The following is a 22,215-nucleotide window of genomic DNA, read 5'->3' as shown; positions in this document are numbered from 1 at the left end:
CTTGGGGTTGTGGCTGCGCGAATCCACTTCTCAGTGGCAAGGCCCGAGATTTGGAGATGAGGAGAGGACTTGTCATGTGTGGCAGTGGCAGTGGTTCAACACTAAGTGATCTGTGACCCCTTTGCATGCCTGGGAAGAAAGTGGCTTACTAAGAAGAAGCCCATCCAAGGACGAAATTTCCCAGGTCCTCTTGCAAAGGTGGGGCCTATGACATGTGAGTGGAAGTAATGTGCATCATTTTCCGGCCAGGGAGCTTAAGAAGAATGTGGAGCTTCTTCGTTTGTTTGCTCTCCCGCCAGTGGGATGTCAACCATCAATGTAATCTTGGAAACCACGTGTTGATTATGGCAGAACCTTCGTCAGCATGGGTCATTGACCTAACCCAGTGGTTCTCAAATTGTGGTCCCCGGACCAGCAGCATCAGCATTGTCTGGGAACGTGTTAGAGATGAAAAATCTCAGACACCACCCTAGATCTACTTAATCTGAAAACTCTGGGGTGGGGCTCAGTCATCTGTGCTTTAAAAAACTTCCAGCGGAATCTAACACATGCTCAAGCTTGAAACCCCCTGCTTCTCTTAGTTACTATTCCATTCATAGCTCCTGAATCGACAGCCAGGCTCAGGACTGCTCAGGAGGTTTCATGCTTACCCCCATGGCCATCCTCACCCTCCACCCTACCCTTGCCTCTCAGGGGGTTTCATGAAGAAGACAGCAGTGGCACATGCTCTATATAATTCTTAACATGAAGGAAGCAGAGGAAAATGGCATTCTCATGAAATAATTCATTAATTCCTTCCTCATTTTTTCATTCTCTGAAGTGTCATAGAGAAGCATTAGGTTGACTGGAAAACTTCCCTGGAGGAGCTACAAAATACAGTTTGGATCAACAGCCCTATAGGTAGGTTTTATTATCACCACAGTTTTATAGATGCAAAACTTGAGGTTCAGGGAGTGTGGGTGAGAGGTGGGGCCAGGATTCAAGCCTGGTTCTCTCTGCCTCCATCTTCCACATTTTTTTGGCACTCTCATGGCTTCCACGCCTGCGTTTCCAGGTGGTTGGTCTTTTGCAAACAGAACTCACCAATTGCAACCTCTTTGCACCTAAGGAAGAATCACATCGGGCATCCAGATCATTTGAGAAAAATCTGCTTGTCACCTTTCCCCAGATACGTTACACAGGGGCATATGTTTGCATTATGCCTGTGACTATGAGTTCAATACATTCTGAAAGAGTGAATTAATGAGTTAATTAGCAACTGGGTAGCTAGCTTGAACACCTCATCTAACTTTCCTTATCTAGAAACTTCTCGTATTTTTCCAGATTGAGAAAAAGTTTTCTGCAAAGAAGCTGGCACCCAGCTGTAATTGCTGCAATTGCTTGTGGAGGGCAAACAAATAGACATAGTCCTCGTGGAACATGAATGACATGGTACAGGTTAGGGCAGTGGTTCTCAAACTTGAACATGTGTTCAAGAATCACCTGTAGAACTCCAGAACACAGATTTCTGTGACCCACCCCAGAGTTTAAGATTTGGTAGTTCTGGGACAGACCCCAAAATTTGCATTTCTAACAATTTCTTAGATGAAGCTGATGCTGCCTGTCTGGGAATCACACTTTGAGAACCATTGGATTAGGGTAATACCAGATCCTGCAACAAAACGGCAATGGCTTAACGCTGTGAACATGTATTTCCCACTTCCTTATAGGGGAATGACTGAATACGGTGTAATATGACAGAGGATATAGCTGTGAAATGAATCAAGTATAAGTGGATTGATCTGAAGTGATAGCTGTGGCCTGATGACTGAGATAAGCAACTTGCTAAGAAATTTATATAGCATAATCTCATTTTTGTAAAACAAAACAAAGAATTAAACCAAAGCCAAAATAAAACAACCTACTTCTCCAAACCTCAAGCTGTATCTATGTTTTATAAATATAGGACAAAATACATAAGACTATACCTGATTATTAACTTAAGGGTACCTCTGAAAGTTAAGGGACATTATTAGCTTTCTAATTACATTTCATTATTATGGATTCGTTCCTCAAAACTGCCATAGTTCTGGCATCATGTGCATCCTAAGAGGATGTAATGTTTAGAATAATTTTAAAATGCAAGAAATAATGAAAATCACTCAGCTCATAAAAGGGTAGATCCAAGGCTGCTTTGTTTCTTTGTATGTGTAGCCCCTGACAGGGATGGGGCAGGGTTTCTTCTGTCTATAGAGCACATGATGCTGGAACCATGGCAGTTCTGTTGAATGAATGAATGACCATGTCAGTGACCACATGCATTCACTGAGAATCTTACTTTTGGGGGTCAGGGCATGCCCATGAGAGCAAATCATCTAGGAGCCCCCAGATGGGGATGTATTGAGAAGGCAACCACTCCAGGATGTACTCTATGATGCCCTGGCTTTAGATGGGTGAATATTGCATCAGCTCAGCCCTTCCTTCTTGAGTCTAAGTCTCTGTTGGATCCCAGAGGTTCATCCTCGAGACGGATAGTAAGTGGTAGAGGCTTCAGCATTGATAAGCAAGGACGTGTTTCTCTCAAAGGAGGGAAGTAGAGATGTGACTCAATAGACACCAAACGTAGAGTCTTTGGGCCCAAAGTGCCCCAAATAAAGCCAGGGTAGGATTTCAGGCTCTACACTCATAGGCTGCAGTCTCTTCCTCTTTGGTGAATGGCTAGGATGACTTTCACAGGGATATTAGAGACCTGGTTCCTTGGGGTTTGGGAGCCCACACTGGCAGGGCTGCTTTCAAAGCTCACTTAATGACACCTCTGAGCAGGTTCAGGGGGCTTTTGGGCACAGGGGCCTTGGGCTGTGTGTTGGGGTCTCCGACAGCCCTCCTGGGTGCTGGCTTTCAGGGAGGCTGAGGCTGAGTTGTACTCTGCAGCTATGCCTGGGGATCTGGTTCCTTATGGGAACTTGGGAGGACAAACCAGTTTGAGAGCCACTTGCAATTATTCAGTGGGGGAAGAGAGGAGATCGTTTCATGTGGCAGAGACGGTGGGGAGAGGAGGGAAGGGAGTTCTTAGGGGGAAAATCTCTGAGGAAAGGATCCAGTCCACAAGGTTAAGAGAGGAAGTCCCTTCATGAGAACTCACATCATGAGCAACTTGATTCAGGCTGCTTGGCACAGGGGAATAGGCACCGAATAGGAAGTTTGGATCCCAGTTCAGTCAGTGTTCAGCTGTGTGGCCATGCGTCAGGCTTTTTGCTTAGTTAAATGTCAGAAGTAGTGGCTGCATTCATCTTCACAACAGTCCTATGCAGTAGGTGCAGTCATCATCCATATCTGCACGTGGGAAAACCGAGGCTCAGAAGATCTCACAGCTAGAAAGTGTCAGAGTTTAGACCTGAGCTCAGGCTCTGTGCTGGTGTTTTCGTTACTGGCATTTGTTTTTTCTTTCTTTTTTCTTAATTACTCATATTTCTATATCTTCTTTCTTAAATTCTCTGAACCTCACTTTAGGGTTCACCTATAAAAAGGGTTTGTATTCATCAATTGCCAGCCAAGAAATGGGAATTGCTCAAGGTTTTTCAAACAAAGAAAATTTAATACAGAGAGTTAGTCACACAAATGACTGAAGACACTGAGAGGCAATTCAGATTTTAGTAAGAGCCGGAAGCTGCGCCTGCCCCCTTAGGGCTGCATGAACAATGGGAGGAGGTATTGTTATCAGATTCTAGGAGTCTGGCCATTGGCAGAAGCTAAGACCATGTTGGTTTTTGCCCCGTGGGTGGGGCACCTTGGCAGTAATTACTGCCAGAGATGCCACTAGGAGCAGAGGGGAAGGGAGAAACATATCCTGGCTTCTCCCTTCTAGTCTTGCTCACATGCTTCCCATTGGTTAAAACTACCCTGAAGTCAGAGGACAAAGGACCCCGGGGAGCATAGATCCCACAGCAGATCAGCGGAAGGGTGCCAAATGGATCTGAGACCAGACAGGCTGTTGACGAGTTCAGAGCTAGGGGTTCTTGGGAGCACTAAAAAAGACCATGCGGGACACAATGTGACATAGGGTTACAAAACGTGTAGGGCACCACGTGTGTGACCAACCCGGTTGATTACCGGCTACCACTGTCACAGAATGGAAGTTGCAGAGAGTGTGCTTGAATGCATGGCTGTTGAGGCTCCTTAAGGTAGGAGCCAGCAGTTTAAAAGAGATGCAGAAGGAAGGCAGTGCCCTTTCCAGCCAGCGGGGGACTGCCCATATACCTGACCTGCTGGCATCTTCCCAGGCTCAGCTCCAGTCATCCAGGTTACTTCTTTATTCTCTGTCCTGCTGCCTCAGAGTGAGCACCCAGGGGACTGTGGGGGAGATTCTGCCACCTGTCTTCTTCATCTGGAGCTGGACACCTGGCTGGCAAGTGTGGGAACAGGGAGAGCCACAGAGGGAAGGACATTTGGGTATAAAATTTAGATATTCCTAAACTTCCTCTGAGACTTTCAGGATTGGGACTGGGGCCGTGTGCTACTCTCCTCTGCTTACCTCTGACCATCCTAACATTTGTCCTGGCAGCAGAACTGTTCCTCTTAAACTTTTGGTTAAAGCAGTCAAGGTCATTTTAGCAATCTCCCTTCCTTCACCCTTCCCTCCTTTTTCCCCCTTCCTCTCTCCCTTTTTGGTTTACAATAATTTTTGGTCATTTACTGTGTGTCAAGCATTCTGCTATGTAAACAATAGGAATATGATGGTGAGTAAAATAGCTTAAAAATATATGTTTTTGAAATTTAAAAACCCACTTCGAAATAGCTCATGGTTCAAATTAGACATTATAAAGTATGTAATACAGAAAAAAATTTGTAACTGAATAGTAAAGGAAATTCTATGTAACAAAACTTGCAAAATACACCTCAAGCAGTACTTTGACTGATAACTTATAACCTTGAATGGTGATAATAAACTTAAGAAGATAGGAACAGAATAATAGAGTGAACCCCAGAAAGGTTTAGAACATAGGAAGGAAATAACAAAATAAGAGCAAAAGTTAATAATACAAACATAAGGCCTATTAGGGAAGTTCATCAAACCCAAATTGACTCTACAAAAAAGCTAGAAATGAAAAGGAGAGTCTCTCTACGTATACAGCAGACAGACATTACAAGTAACAAAACAATAGGTGAATAATTTTATACCAAAACATTGGACATTTTTTTTTTTTTTTGAGACAGAGCCTCTGTCTGTCATCCAGGCTGGAGTGCAATGGTGTGATCTTTGCTCACTGCAACCTCTGCCTCCCGGGTTCAAGCAATTCTGCCTCAGTCTCCTGAGTAGCTGGGATTACAGGCATGCACCAGCACACCCGGCTAATTTTTGTATTTTTAGTAGAGACAGAGTTTTGCAGTATTTGTCAGGCTGGTCTTGAACTCCTGACCTTAGGTGATCTGCCCACTTCGGCCTCCTAAAGTGTTGGGATTACAGGCGTGAGCCACTGTGCCTGGCCACCAAAACATTGGACATCTTTATGAAGGGAACACTTCTAAGAAAAATATAATTTGCCAAAACTGGCTTAAGTAAAAATAAACAATTCAAATAGATCTATGGCCATTATCTTATTATTCCAGATAAAATAGTATAATTCCTATTTTATGAATAAGGAAACTGAGGCCTAAAGAGGTGAAGAAAATTGCTTAAGAGTCTGCAGGTTGGAAGGGGTGGAGGCAGAGCCAGGTTTGTCTGGATGGCAGGATTCTTTCTCCTGTGCTGGGAGGTGGGGGGAGGTGGTAGGGTGGGGACTCTGCTGGGAAATTCCCCAGAGATGCCTGCTATTTGGGTTGGTTAACTACCAGACACTTTTAATGCGCCTCTAGGAGAGGCATTTGGCACCTGAATTTCCCCTGAAGGTTTCACCATCACCATCTCCAATTAAAGTGGCACAGCAGCCCTGCAACGCCTGGAGAACATTCAGTACCGCCTATCTAAGGGAAGCAGGACGGGGCAGCCGGTACCTTGGCCCGCAGCCCTTTGACTCAGCAATCGCCCGGGCCCAAGAACGCCCACATGACTGTGCGCCCGCAGCCGTGGCCCAGGCCTCTGAGCCAGTTTGCCTTTTGTGAAGAAGCAGGTGGCGGCTTGCTGCAGAGTCCATGTGGGTGACGGACTCCCACCATTTGAGGCCTCCAAGAAGCCCACACCCTTTGGGTGGGAAACGAGTCTTGAAATGGAAATTGTGGTTGAAGACGCAATGGCTGATCTTGGCCTTGAGAACCCTTGTGAAGTGGCATCTCTCTGTCTGTTTTGCATCCCTTCACCCTTTCTCTTGGGAGTATCACCTCACCCTTCCCTTCTTGGGGTTCTGGTGAGGTTTCCAAGGACAGTATCCTACCATCTGTGGCCACATGAGGCAAGCTGACGGAGCTCTTCCTTGGTTGGGCTATATGGATACTCCCTCTTCCTCTGGGTTTGCTAAACAAAAATGATGTCGGCCTGGGGTTTTCTGGGGACATGCCCACTGCCCTCTGCATCACAATAGCTAGAGGAAAAAATGAGGAAATGTACAGAGGGACACAAAGCTGAGAGAAAGTGGAGATGCCTGACAATATTATTTGAGCTCCTAGATCCAGATGAGCAAGCAGCACCATTCCCCCATTTCCCTTCTGTCGTAGGGGCCAATATTGTCTCAAAAAAAAAATTTTTTTTTTTTGAGACAGAGTCACATTCTGTCGCCCAGGCTGGAGTGCAGTGGTGCGATCTCAGCTCACTGCAACCTACACCTCTGGGGTTCAAGCAATTCTCCTGCCTCAGCCTCCTGAGTAGCTGGGACTACAGGCACCCTCCATCACGCCTGGCTAATTTTTGTATTTTTAATAGAGACAAGGTTTAGCTATGTTGGGCAGGCTGGTATCGATCTCCTGACCTTAATGGATCTGCATACCTTGGCCTCTCAAAGTGCTGGGATTGCAGACGTGAGCCTCCACTCTCTGCCAATCTTGCCTCTTTATTCTTAAGTATGTTTGAGTTGGGCTTTTGTCTCTTAAAACCCAGAGTTCTGACTGACACAGTTTGTCTTGGCTTCCCTCTTTCTGTGTCCCTTCTCAGTGACTAATTTCTCCAACACCATACGACTCCCCTCAAGTGCTCTCAGGAAACGGGCCACACAACGCATTCAACTAGCTGTTTTTAGTTGAAATGTTTCACTTGGCTCTGAATATTTTAATGGTTGGCATAATGATAAAGAATCATGAAAAAGAGCCTGCAGAGGTGGGGACTCAGTAAAACATATCTGCTTGGGGAAGAAGTAGACAAAAATCTTCATCACTGCTAACATTGATTGAGTCAGAAATGGTGCCCTGTGCTCCCAGTGAATCAGCTCATTTCATCTGCTCAGTGACTCTACACTTAGCTTCCATTGTTTTTTCTATTTTACAGATGAGGAAACTGAGGTTGCAGAGCTTAGATAATTTGCCTAGGGTCACAGAGTTAGGAAGCAGTGGTGCCAAATTTTGAACTGAAGAATTTTACTTTGCAGTCTATGTTCTGAACCACTTTGTTCACTTAGATAATTAAGTGATTTAAACAAGTTTAGCTTGGTGGAATTGGTTGGCTGTGGTAGCGCGGAGTTCTGGGCTTTTTTCAAAATTATCTTTAATGTATTTAATATAGTTTTCTTAATTTAAAGATGCTTAAATAGAAAAGGTATTTTTTTTGGAGGGGAGTTGCATAAGAAATGCTGTGAGTTACAAGAAGAAACTAAAACAAACAATAAACCCTGAAACAACCCTTTCCATGGCTGCCAGAGTTCCCCCACCAACACACAGTGATTCTGTTCTCTTGGTTAAAGGAAAAGCCCCTCTGCCTGGAGGTTAAAGGCTGTATTTCAGCACCTGACTGAAAGCTCTCCAAATCTGGTCCTGACAACTTTCCCAAAATTACTCGTGGCACCCATTGCCCTGAAGCAGACTCACTGAGCAGCCCCTGAGGTTTTTCATCTGTACAGTCCTTGCTAGCAGTCCTAGCAATGTACTCCCATGGCCATGTGGTTCTGCCAAATTTGTGAAAATAAGATATTTAAACTGAACATAGGTTAAGGCCACTCTCTCTTCTCTGATATTTGTACAATTTCTCCGTCTCTTCTGTACTGTCAGAGTGGTCCCAAGGACTTTGAGAATCTGGCTAAGAAGAAATTGAGTTGGGGATACACTTAGTTTGGGCTTATAGCTGTGTGATTTGCAGCCGCTTCCGTATACAGGTAAGTAATTGCTAATCATCCCAGTGTAGAAATCTGCTTCCAAGGACACTGGTACCACCTACTGTGCCGACTCACATGTGACGAGTGAATGTTGCCAAATGAAGGTTTGGGGCCAGAGGCTGTTTCACGACGTGAACGTATTCTGTGGTGCCCAAAGTATGGCAGAGAAACCAAGTTTGAAATGTACAGAACTGGAAGCTAGTCTGTGGACAATCCTTACAAGTTCCAGAGCTCAAATGAAAAACATTTCATGGAGGCTTTGCCAAACTTTGTGACAATCCTTAAAAACTATAGAGGATATAAACAAAGATTTAGGAAGTGGACAGACATTTTCTAAATTATCAGTAATAAAAGACAAACTGATTAACCATTAATATTATACAACTTTTTATGATATTATTGACATGGGAAGAGACAAAGAAAATGAAGCCAAAACAAGTAGGAAAAATAATGTTATCGAAGGATGTTGGCAGTTAATTAATGCACAATATGGCTATTTTTCTGAATGGCTGAGATGTTTCTGGTATTTTTTAGCTTTTTATCGATAAAATTTATAACTAGTTGTAATTTCTTTTCTCATTCTAAATGAATATTCCCTTTTGCTCCTACATTTTTAGTTATTTATTTTAAAAATCATCTTTATCGAGGTATAAATATACAACGAAATCCACACACCTAAGGGGACTGTTTGTGAGTTTTGACAAATGTATATACCTGGGTAACCATCACTGTAATCAAAGGCCACTCCTTCCTGTCCCTTTACACACAACCTCTCTGCACACTTTGCCCCAGACAAGCACTAACTTGCTTTTTTATTTTTATTTTTTAAATCACTATAGATTTTGATTACTCTCGAAACATCACTTAAATGGAATCATGCAGTACCCTTTTATGTCTGGCCTTTAATGAGGGAGAGATCGGCATTTTGGTGGGGGACTCGGAACTGTACCTCATTTTGTGTTATTCACAAGTTTATCTTATTTTCTTTCAATAAGACTTTCTAATTGGGATACTCTGCATATGGTCCTACCGCTGCTTTGTACTCTGGATATGTTGGGCATCCCTCCTCCTCAATAAACTTCCCATGCACACCTCTGAGTCTATGCCTAGAACACACTGTTCTCTCTGCCTGGAATGCCCTTCCCTCCTGAGCCACTGGATGGATCAGTGATCATCCCTCCTTGTCCAGGTCCGATGTTTCCTCCCTCCTGGCTTTTCTCAGGCAGAATAGTGCACTCCTTTCTTAGATGCCCTAGGAAGTTTGGCTTGTATTTCTCATCAATGCTCAGTTTATATTGAAATAGTTTTATTTTTGTCATTCTTTCCTTCATAGAATCTGATGTTTTTAATGGAGGTTTTTTGATGGGGGCATTGTGTGTTTAACATGTGACACCTGCTCCTCTCTGCCCCCCTGCTCACCCTAAGTCAGTAGACTGTCTTATGCATAGCAACAAATGTTCATTAGAAATGAAAAAAAAGTGAAACTCTTCACATGACATAGAAACAAGATAAACAATTCCTTTAATTTAGTTGTAGCCATTACTATTTGGTTTCTCATGTGTCAAGAGAAACCAAATAGTGGGGGCAGTAACACTCACCATTCAGCTAATGGATCGGAAGTGAACTGACTCCATGGGGAACTTCAAAGGAGCCCGGCTTTGGAGGCACAATGAACTGAAAACTGTTCCTTAAGGGATATGTCCAATCTTAGCCCCTGGAACCTGTGAATGTGACCTTATTTGGAAATGAGATTTTTGAAGGTGTAATTAAGGTAAGGAGCTTGAGGTGAGATCATCCTGGATTAGGGTGGGCCATAAATCCAATGATAAGTGTCCTTCTAAGGGACAGAAAAGGAGAAGAAGATGCAAAGAGACCCAAGGAAGAAGGCCATGTAAAGACAGAGGCAGACATTGGGATGATGCTGCCACCAGCCAAGGAATGTTAGGAGCCATCAGAAGCTGGAAGAGCCAAGGCAGGATCCTACACTAGAACCTTTGGAGGAAGCATGACTTTGCTGGCACCTTGAATTTGGACTGCTGGCTCCAGAATTGTGAGAGAGTAAACTTCTGTTGTTTTAAGCCACCAACTTTGGGGTAAGTTGTTGCGGAAGCTGTAGGCAACTAATAGAGGTTGGCAATCTTAAAAAACTACATATATGGAGAACATGACACAAGTCAGTTGAGATGTGATAGAGAAACTCTATGGAATTGCAGGTTTGAATGAAGAACCAAAACTCCAGAGGGCTTGGTGAACATTTCAAATAACCAGTCAGCAGGGCAGAAGGCGCTCCTTGTTTTAAAATACTTATTTTTTTTTTTTTTGGAAATAATTTAAATAATTGTTGAAATGGTGAAAAAAATAAAAAATAAGTAAAAAGATACCATTTTCATCCATCAAATTGACAAACATATTTAAAAAATGATAAGCCCTAGTTCTTGCCATGGTGTGGGGAAAAATGAAATTTTATTCCTAATGTGGGAGTTTACCTCCTGAATTTCTCAACAGATATAAACAAAATCTTAAAAGATACATATGCCTTGACCAATTAATTCTGCTTCTCAGAATTTATTGCTAAGGAAATATCAGAGATATGAATGATATAAATAAAGATACATTCAAGATTTTTCATTATAGCACTGTTATGGTTTGACTGTGTCCCCATCCAAATCTCATTTTGAATTGTAGCTCCCACAATTCCCACATGTCATGGGAGGGACCCAGTGGGAGGCAACTGAATCATGCGGACGTATCTTTCCGGTGCTGTTCTCCTGATAGTGAGTAAGTCTCATGAGATCTGATGGTTTTATAAAGAGGAGTTCCCCTGCACAAGCTCATTCTCTCTCTTGCCTGCCATTGTGTAAGACATGCCTTTTGTCTTCTGCCATGATTGTGAGGCCTCCTCAACCACATGGAACTGTGAGTCCATTAAATCTCTTTTTCTTTACAAATCACCCAGTCTCAGGTATGTCTTCATCAGCAGCATGAGAATAGACTAATACAGTTGAGGTGAGACCATCCTGGATTAGGGTGGGCCCTAAATCTAATGACAAGTGTCCTTCTAAGAGACAGAAAAGGAGAAGATACAAAGAGACCCAAGGAAGAAGGCCATGTGAAGACAGAGGCAGACATTGGAGTGATGCTGCTACCCCAGCCAAGGAATGTCAGGAGCCACTAGAAGCTGGAAGAGCCTAGGCAGGATCCTACACTAACCCTTTGGAGGAAGCATGACTTTGCTGGCACGATTCAACAGACTTGTGACTTATTACACTGTTTGTAAGAGTAGAACGTTAGAAACAATTTGATATGCTCTAAGAGTGGATTGGTTAAATACATGTTGGTATAGTGGCAGAATGGAAAAATGCAGCCCTCAAACTTTATATTTTTATTGTAGTGAGATACCTAATAACTTGAGGAAATGCTCAAGATAAAATATTATATACATATACCCACATACATATCATGAAATATAATACATTATCCCTGTAAGAAATTTTGGGTAAAGAGAAGGGACATTTCTTGCTGAGGATTATATAGCTAGTAAATACTGAACACAAGTTCCAAATCCAGGACAAGGTCATGCTGTTATGGACTGGTTTGCATTCCCCCAAATTCCTGTTCTCGCAGTCTTCACTCTCTAGTACCTCAGAACATAATCGTTTTTGGAGATAGGATTTTTAAAGAGGTAATTAAGATTAAATGAGGCCTTTCTTTCCTGTGGGCCTTTTCCAGTATGACTGATGTCCTTATAGGAAGGGGAAATTTGGACGCAGACAGGCGCTGAAGACCACGTGAAGGCACAGGGAGGAGGTGGCCATCTGCAAACCAAGGAGAGAAGCCTCAGAAGAAACCAACCCTGCCAACACTGTCACCTCAGACTCTAGCCCCCAGGACTGTGAGAAATACATTTCTATTATTTATGTCAATCTGTGACACTTTACTATGGCAGCCCTGGTGAAGTAATGTACATACCCAAGAACTTTTCTCACTATGCCGTATTTTAATTATTTAGAGCTGTCTAATAGAAATATGCTATGAGCCACATATGTAATTTAAAATTTTCTAGGAACCACATTTAAAAAGCAAAAACAGAGGTGAAATTAATTTTAGTAACACATTTTATTTAATCCAATAAATCTAAAATATGATTATTTTAACATGCAACTTCTCAGAGACATTGTTAGTAAAATACTTTACATTCCCTTTTCCGTACTATGTCTTTGTCTTTGTATGTGTGTCTGGTGTGTGTTTACACGTATTAATTTGGATTAGCCACATTTCACATGGGCTAATATCCCCATGTGGCTAGTTGTTACCATGTTAGACATGACAGATATAGATGTCATTTTTTTTTTCTGCAGATCAATTAAAAAAAAATCCTTGTTCTATTCTGTCAATACATGATCATTATTAAAACGCATTTAAAAATTGAGCAAGTTTGGTCTGGAATGTTATTCCTTGAAATTTTGTCTTTGCTTTGACATTAGCAACTCAAATAGCTGAGTTAGTTGTTCATCAAAAGACTAAGCTATTTAAATATTTTGGCCATTAGCTTTCTTCCCTGGCATAAGACTGTAAGTATTCACAAGCTGATTCTAATCCTAGAAGATACAATCTTAATGCCATAATTGCAAATGTTGAAATCCCAAAAGATCAAAGTCCTGAAAATATGATTCTGGAAAAAATAATAAAAGATGCTTTAAAAAACATTTATTTACATGTTAAAACTGGTTTTCCTGAGAAATATATAAAAACATGACAGAATACTTCATAGGCCAATTTATACAATAAAATAGGGAATAATAACACAAATATTTTTATAAGCATAAGTACCCAGGTATACTAAAAACATTTGCAGGAATGTAGCAGTTATGATCAGACAAATGTATTCATGAAGAAATAGATCAAAAAGCGAAATGTACGAATGCATATCATCATGGTTGGTAATTGGCTGCATCCGGCTTTATAACTGTGGTCACAGGTTGTGTCAGACAACCTGTATTTTGATGAGACTGATCAAAACCCTCAATGGGTCACCACTGCATATGCAGTCTTGCAAAGAGCTGAGATCTCAAGAAATTTTAGCTTTCAAAAATGAAGATGAACAAAAATAACATCACTTACTCTACGGAGGAAATGTCAATGTTTTTACACTTGAGATCCAGAGAAGACTGTGGTCTGTCAGTCGAGAACTGAAAGTGTCAGTACCTGGGGGGCTTCGTTGACCCCACATTTGGGGTCAACAAAGTTAATAAACATCTTCCCTCAAAGAAAATTCTAGGTCTCAAAATTTTCACAAGTAAATTCTCTCAATATTTAAGAAGAAATAACACAGATTACAAACTCTTTCAGAAAATACAGGAAGAAGAAACACTCCCTAATTCATTTTATGACACTCATTTATGAAGCTATAATGCCCAAATCTGACAGATATTTCCTCCTGTTAAAAAAAAAAAAAATTAAAGGAAGATAGAAAGAGAATTACTGACAAAAATCCTGGATGACAGAGCCTCAAAAACCCTTAACAAAATGTTAGCAAATCAAATCCGGTAGGTATAATAACTGAAGTCCAAAGGCCAGCGAGCCTGGAGTACTGACGTCCAAAGCAGCAGAAGAGTCTGTCCCAGCTCTCAGAGAGAAATAGATTCACCTTCTGTACCCTGGCTGATTGGAGGGTGCATGCCAAGGTTGAGGGCAGATCTTCCCTACAGAGTTCACTCAGACTCACACTCATCTCCTCTGGAAACATCCTCACGGACACTCCCAAAATAATGCTTTATTAGGTTTCTAGGGTTTCCTTAATCCAGTCAAGTTGACACCTAAAATTAAATTCACAAGTCCACCTCTTGTCAACTTGGCACCCATATGTGTGTCCTTAAACCATACTTAACTTCCAAGCGAAGACACTAACAGAGTAATCGTTCTCCCTAACCTGATGCAACTATCCTGTGATTGTGATTTTTGGAGTTTTAGACCTTATGAATTTTAGACTTTAGAAATGTGGACATCAGGGATTTCAACATTTGGGGTTATGGCATTTGGCATTGTATCTTGTGGGATTATAATCCAAAGGAAAGCATGAAATTCAGAATGTTCTTAGGCCTGGAGGGAGATCCTTTTTGCCCCTCATCCCTTTCATTACATACCTCTACTAGCTCACTTGATATTATTTGTAGCAGTTAAGGGACCATGCTTCTCTTTCCTTCACTGATATCTCACATCCAAGTTTTAATTTGCTGATGGCTAGGGCACGTGAGCCAGAGATAACTGAATGGGTCTAGTATTTCCAGGATCTTATAAAAACTTTGCAGTAACCAGGAATGCAGATGAGTTGAGGAAGACTCAGTCGGAACCCTTCGCCATTGCTCTCCACCCTTACTGATTCACGAAGGGAATCCCTCATTTCTGAGTATAATTGAGGACATGATCAGCTGAAGGAGCAGAAGGAAGAGAAAAATGAACTACTAAATGCTGAATGTGTGCTTACGTACCAGTCATTTCCTTGTTGCCAGCCAGCAGTGTGTCTATTGAGCAAAGCATGGTAGGTTTTCAAAGAAATCAGCTGGATAAATTCCAGTTAAAAATGGCATCTGGCTAGCTATTCCTGCCCCTGACACAGCCTCTCTTGATTTCCAATTAACCTATCTAATGAAGACACAGAAACAGTGCAGCCCTGCCATCGTAAAAGTGGAGACGCTCTTTCCCTCTCCCTCTCTTTGCATTGGCTCAGAGACATAGCATCTGCAGCAATTAAAAAGTTGGATGGACATCTCTCAAGTCTGTGAGTACTGCTTTTTAAGGCAGCCAAATCTTGCTATCCTCAATATATTTGTTGAAGATCATATGTTTTGTAAAATGTCAGGGTAGAATGTTGTGACCTTAATACACAGATCCTGGGAGGAATAGATACTGTAAGTAAAGTCGTGTGATAAGGACAGAGACAAGGATAGACTGAGCAGCAGGGCCTACTGGACACTGCAGACGGTAATGTGTTCTGCTGATTTTGAATGTCAGAGAATAAGGCAGGGAAAGTTGGAAGGAATTCCACTACAGTAGAGCAGAGCTCTATTAGATAAAAAGCTGGAAAAAAAAAAAAAAAAAAAAAAAAAAAGAATAATTGGTTTCAAAATAAACCCCTTCCCCAACACACAAATAAACACATACCAAATTTTCCAAGTAAATATGGGGTCAACGAAGTTAATAAACATCTTCCCTCAAAGAAAATTCTAGGTCTCAACATTTTCACAAGTGAATTCTCTCAATATTTAAGAAGAAATAACACGGATTACAAACTCTTTCAGAAAATACAGGAAGAAGAAACACTCCCTAATTCATTTTATGACACTCATTTATGAAAGTATAATGCCCAAATCTGACAGATATTTCCTCCTGTTCAAAAAAAAAAAAAATTAAAGGAAGATAGAGAATTACTGACAAAAATCCTGGATGACAGAGCCTCAAAAACCCTTAACAAAATATTAGCAAATCAAATCCAGTAGTGTATATAAAAAGAATAACACATTATGACATATTTATTATGTCAGAATTATCTCAGAAATATAAAGTTGGTTAAACACTTAAAAATCCAACAGTATAATCCACTGCATTAACAGAACTAAGAAGAAACAGGTATCAAGGAGGAAAGAGACTTGACAAAAAATGAACATTCCATGATAAAAACATTCTAGTAGTTAATCTAGTAATAAAACAATTTAGTAATAAAAGAGAAACTTCTCAATCTGATAAAGATACTTATTAAAAAGGTACGTCAAACATCATACTTATTGGTGAAATATTGAACACTTTCTCACTAAGGTTGGAAACAAGGCAAAGATGCCCTCTCTCACCATTCCTCTTCAACACTGTACTGAGATTGCAGCCATTGTAAAAGGACAAAAACCAAAAATGAAAAAAATGCATACAGACAGGAAGAGTTAAAATCGTATTTAATTGCTGGTGTCATGATTGTTTACATAGAAAACCTTAATGAATCTATGAAACAACTACTAGAACTAATATGTGAATTTAGAAAGCTCATAAGATTCCAGGTAAACATACACAAATCAATTTTATTATTTATATACTAGAAACAAATGTTTGTAAAGTAAAATTTTAAGAAACCCTTTACCGATTATCAAAAACAAAAAATACTGAGGATTAGATTTCAGTATATGCACAAGACCTCTACACTGAAAACTATAAAACATAGCTGAGAGTACATAAAGAAGACCCAAATCAATGGGTATTTATGGATACAAAGATACAATGTTGTCAACTCTCCCAACTGACCAATAGAGTTTCAACATATTCACAATAGAAAGACTTTCGCAGAAACTGAAAAAATGACTCTACTATTTATATATAAATGCAAGCACCTAGAATACTTTGATAAAACAATCTTGATAAAGAAGAACAGTTAGAAGACTTACACTATCTGATTTCAAGACTTATTTTAAAACTAAACCAATTAAGACAATGTGGTACTGGCATAACCATCAACAAGTGATTAGTGGAACAGAACAGAAAGCTCAGAAACATACTCCACTGGCTAACCAATTTTTGATGGAGTCACTAAAGCAATTCAATGCAGAAAGAAAAGTCTTTTAACTAAGGATGCTGCAATAGCCAGTTATTCTTGTGAAAAAAAGGACTTTAACTGCTACTTTATACAATACACAAACCACACAGTCTTCAATAGAAATATAGGATAGTATCTTTATGACTTAGGGATAGACTAAGTTTTCTTTGACAAGACTCAGAAAACTGATAAATTAGACTTCATCAAAGTTTGAAACTTCTGCTCGTAAATAGACATTGTTAAGAAAACTGCTCATAAATAGATACTGTTAGGTAGGCAATCTACAAACTGGATAAAATTATAAGTAAAACAGATGTTATCTGACAATAGACTGGTATCCAGGATGTGTAAAGGACTCCTGGAATTTAATAATAAAAGAGTAAAAACCCAATAAAAATGGACAAATTAACTGGGCAGGCATTTCACAAAATATATACACCTGGCCAATGAACAGATACAAAAATACTCAATATCATTAGTCATCAGGAAAAATCAAACCACAGTGTGATATCCTCATTCACCCTTCAGAAGTTCTAAAATGAAAGATAGAATCAATCCCAATTGTCAAGAATGTGGAGCAACTGGGACTCTCATACATTGTTAGTGGGAGTTTGGCAAAATGTCTGATAATTTTTCATAAATCTGAACACATATCTATCCTGTGACCCAGAAATTTGAATCCCAGGTAATTAACCAAGAAAACTGAAAATAAATGCCTACAGAAAGGTTTGTACAAGAATGTTCCTAGCAAGATATTAGTAATATATAATAATAATAAACTGGAAACAGCCCAGGTGTCTATCAATAGGAGAATGAATAAACACATGATGGTATATTCATGCAATGGAATACTACTTGTGCAAAGGAACAAATTATTGAACATACAACAGCACAGAGGAATCTCAAAAGGTTTTGCCACGTGAAGCAAGTCATCCACAAGAGCACATATGGGAACTGTATTACATAACATGTTGTTCTAAAATAGGCGAAACTAATTCATGGTGGAGAAAAACAGAATAGTGACTGATTCTGGGGGAAGGGATGGTCATTGATGAAAAAGGGGCATGAGGGAATTTCCTGGAATGATGCAATGTTTACATCTTGATAGAGTTTTGGGTACATAGATGTATGCATTTGTCAAAACTCAGACAATATATAGTTAAGATTTTTGTCTTTCATTGTGTGTACATTTTACCACAACAAAACTATAAACAAATACTGAACTGCAGTTAATGATATGTGTTCTGAAATATTTAGGAGGATATGTACTGATATATATATATATACATAATTTAATTAAAGTGTATAAAAGACTCAAGATGGATTGATGTTTGGTTAGATGGATAGGTATGTGATAAAGGAATTGCGTTGTCAATGGGAGAATCTGTGTAAGTGCTCACTATAAAATTCTTTCAACTTTTTTATACACCTGAAACTTTGTTATAACATATTGGAAAGAAACCAAAATCAGATCTGCAAACTTCAACTTAGAAATATAAAAAAAGAATGAATAGAAAGACAACTATATATCTAGTTGGAAAGATTTTATATTGCAAAGATATTAATTAGTCCCTCATTAATTCATATATTTAACGTGGCTTGGAATTTTGATTTTGAAAGTGATTCTGAATTTCATTAGACAAAACAAGCATTGCCTCCTGCAACAGAAGTAAAAATGTCATTCTTATGTGTTTGGCATATATACTACTGTAGTTAAAACAATATGGCATTATACAACAATTAAAATATAATGTCATGAAATAGAAGAGATAGTCTTGAATTGCATGCTAGAATACCTATAAGCTTAATAGAAGATAAAAGAATTGTTGATTATTTGGAAAGGGATGAATTTTTTAATAAACGTTGGAATAAAATAAAATGAGAACCTTACCTCACGTTATCTCCTAAATTAAATTATTAATGGATTAAAGAGTTACTTTTTAAAATACAACCAGTTATTGCTTTGGGCAGTTATGATATACACAAATTTTACTTAACACAGCATAGTGAAAAGTTAAGATTGCCAGTATGAAATACTAGAATAATATATAATAAATATTTAATTGATTTTCAGATGATGAAAGACATTCTAAGCCTAAGAGCAATAGAGGAGATCTTAAGGATAAGAATAATATATTTGGCCACTGAAAAAAAAGAATCTATATCTTTAAAAATATTATAAGCAACAGTAAAAGAAAAATGTCAAAATTGGAAAAATGCTTACAGTATATATGGCAGAATGGTTACTATCCTTAATACATCCAGAGATTTAAAAAAAAAATCACCATATAAAAAAGAAAACCAAAGAAAAAATGGCCATAAGACTTGCACATATAATTTGCTGAAGCATCAAAAGACAATACATTTGTAAAAATATCTCATTATTATCGAAAACTTTACATTAAAAATGAAAGATACATTTTTTTTTTTTTACATTCACAAAGATGAAAAAAAGAAAAACAAAAAACCTTCCCTGAGATAGTTTTGTTAAGTTTGTGTTTCTCTTGGAGACGAAGTCTTGCTCTGTCACCCAGGCTGGAGTGCAGTGGCGTGATCTCAGCTCACTGCAACCTCCACCTGCTGGGTTCAAACGATTCTCCCCCCTCAGCCTCCCAAGTAGCTGGGATTACAGGGACCCGCCACCACGCCTGGCTAATTTTTGTCTTTTTAGTAGAGATGGGGTTTCACCATGTTGGTCAGGCTAGTCTCGAACTCCTGACTTCAGGTGATCCACCCCCTTGGCCTCCTGGAGTGCTGGGATTGCAGGTGTGAGCCACTGCACCCAGCCTTGTTTTGCCTTAAGGGTGATGCTGGGGTGAGCATCTTATACATCTTGGATAACCTCTGATTATTTCCTCAGGATAATTATGCATATAAATGGTGTTTTCTTCTATTGATGTTTTATTCCTTAAGTTGGTTGGTAAGCATGTAAGCGTTTGTTATATAAATATATTTTAAGATGTTCAAAAGGGCATCTAATACATTAAAAGGATTTTGAATGGAAGAAACAGAGAAAATGCATGAAAAATATAAATAATGGCTGTCACTGGAGGATATGATTATAGATTATTTCTCTTTTCTTCCTTACAGTTTTTCTTAATTTTCAAAAATTGAAGAAGAATCACTTAAAAAACAAAGAAGACACTCAGTTTACGTATTTGACATAGCTTTTATATCAGCACCGGTATGGTGCCTGGGATGTATGTGGTACTCAGTACACTTAGTAAAACAGCTTCATTGAGATATAATTTACATATCATACAATTCATCCATTTAAAGAGTACTATTCAATGGTTTTTAGTATAGTTACAGATACGTTCAGCTATCATTACAGTCAATTTTAGAGTATATTCCTCACTTCACAAAGAAACTCTGCACCCTTTAGCGATCACTCCCCTACCTCGCTATTTTCCCCAGCCCTAGGCAAACACTAATTTACTTCCTGTCTCTATAGATTTGCCTATTCTGGCCATTACATTTAAATATAATTATATAATATGTGATATTTTGTGACTGTCTTCTTTCATGTACCTTAATTTTTTCAAAGTTCATCTATGTGGTAGCATATATCAACATTTCATTCATTGTTTGTGGCTGAATTTTATTCCAATGTATGGATATACCATATATTGTCTATCATAAGTTGATTTATGTTAATATTTGGGTTATTTCTACTTTTTGGCTACTATAAACAATTCATAGTATAATGCATTATTATGAATAATTGCATAAACACTTGTGTAAAAGTTTTTTATGTGACATATGTATTCATTTTTCTTGGTTATCTATGATGAGTGAAATTGCTGGGTCATATGGTAACTCTGTGTTGAACTTTTTGAGGAACTTTCAGTCTGTTTCCCAAAGCGGTTTCACCATTTTACATTCCATCAGCAGTGTATGAGGGCTGCAGTTTCCCCATGGTTCCAACACTGATGTTTTGTTCTTTCTGATTTTGTTGCTATCTAAGCAATCCTAGTTGTTGTGAAGTGGCATCCCATTGTGGTTTTGATTTGCATTTCTCTGCTTAATAGTTGAGTATCTTTTTATGTATTTATTGTCCATTTGTATATCTTCTTTGGATAAAGGCCAATCCAAATCATTTGCCTATCTTTAAACTGGGTTATTTGTCTTTTTATTACGCAGTTTTAAGAGTGCTTTACATGTTCTAGAACAAGTCTCTTATCAGATACAGCACTTGAATATATCTTCTTTCATTCTTTGGGTTGCCTTTTCATTTTCTTTTCTTTTTTTAAATTTTATTTTTTATTATACTTTAGGTTCTGGGGTACATGTGCAGAACATGCAGTTTTGTTTTAAATTTTACTTTAGGTTCCGGGATACGCATGCAGAACGTGGAGGTTTGTTACATAGGTATATGTATGCCATGGTGGTTTGTTGCACCTATTGACCCATCCTCTAAGTTCCCTCCCCTCGTCCCCCATCCCCTAATAGGCCCTAGTGTGTGCTGTTCCCCTCCCTGTGTCCATGTGTTCTTATTGTTCAGCTCCCACTTATTAGTGAGAACATGTGGTGTTTGGTTTTCTGTTCCTGCGTTAGTTTGCTGAGGATGATGGCTTCCAGCTTCATCCACATCCCTGCAAAGGACATGATCTCATTCCTTTTTATGGCAGTGTAGTATTCCATGGTGTAGATGTACCACATTTTCTTTATCCAGTCTATAATTGATGGGCATTTGGGTTGGTTCCGTAAGTTTGCTATTGTAAATAGTGCTGCAGAAAACGTATGTGTGCATATGTCTTTATAATAAAATGATTTATATTCCTTTGGGTATATATCCAGTAATGGGATTGGTGGGCCAAATGGTATTTCTGGTTCTAGATCCTTGAGGAATAGCCATATTGTCTTCCACAATGGTTGAACGAATTTACATTCCCATCAACAGTGTAAAAGTGTTCCTGTTTCTCTACAGCCTTGCCAGTATCTATTGTTTCTTGACTTTTTAATAATTGCCATTCTGACTGGCATGAGAAAGTATCTCATTGTGGTTTTGATTTGCATTTCTCTAATGATCAGCGATATTGAGCTTTTTTTCACATGTTTGTTGGCCATGTAAATGTCTTCTTCTGGAAAGTGTCTGTTCACATCCTTTGACCACTTTTTGATGGGATTGTTTGTTTTTATTCTTGTAAATTTGTTTAAGTTCCTTGTAAGTTCTGGATATTAGACCTTTGTCACATGGGTAGATTGCAAAAGTTTTTGCCCATTCTGTAGGTGGCCTGTACACTCTGATGATTGGCTTTTGTTGCAATTGCATTTGGTGTTTTTGTCATGAAGTCTTTGCCCATGCCTATGTCCTGAATGGTATTGCTTAGGTTTACTTCTAGGGTTTTTATGGTTTTGAGTTTTACATAATAGGAGCTATTTATGACAAACCCACAGCCAATATCATATTGAATGGGCAAAAGCTGG

General features: G+C 39.2%; 1 long non-coding RNA gene across 1 annotated transcript in view; it reads left to right on the top strand.

The window, feature by feature from the left end:
- Nucleotides 1–22,215, top strand: part of LOC115892702 — a 53,068-nt gene that overhangs the window by 17,607 nt on the left and 13,246 nt on the right. The window lies entirely within an intron of this gene.

Source organism: Rhinopithecus roxellana, chromosome 13 (assembly GCF_007565055.1).
Source record: "Rhinopithecus roxellana isolate Shanxi Qingling chromosome 13, ASM756505v1, whole genome shotgun sequence".
Classification (NCBI taxonomy): domain Eukaryota; kingdom Metazoa; phylum Chordata; class Mammalia; order Primates; family Cercopithecidae; genus Rhinopithecus; species Rhinopithecus roxellana.
Note: the sequence above shows the minus strand (reverse complement) of the source record. Positions and strands in the feature narration are given on the sequence as shown.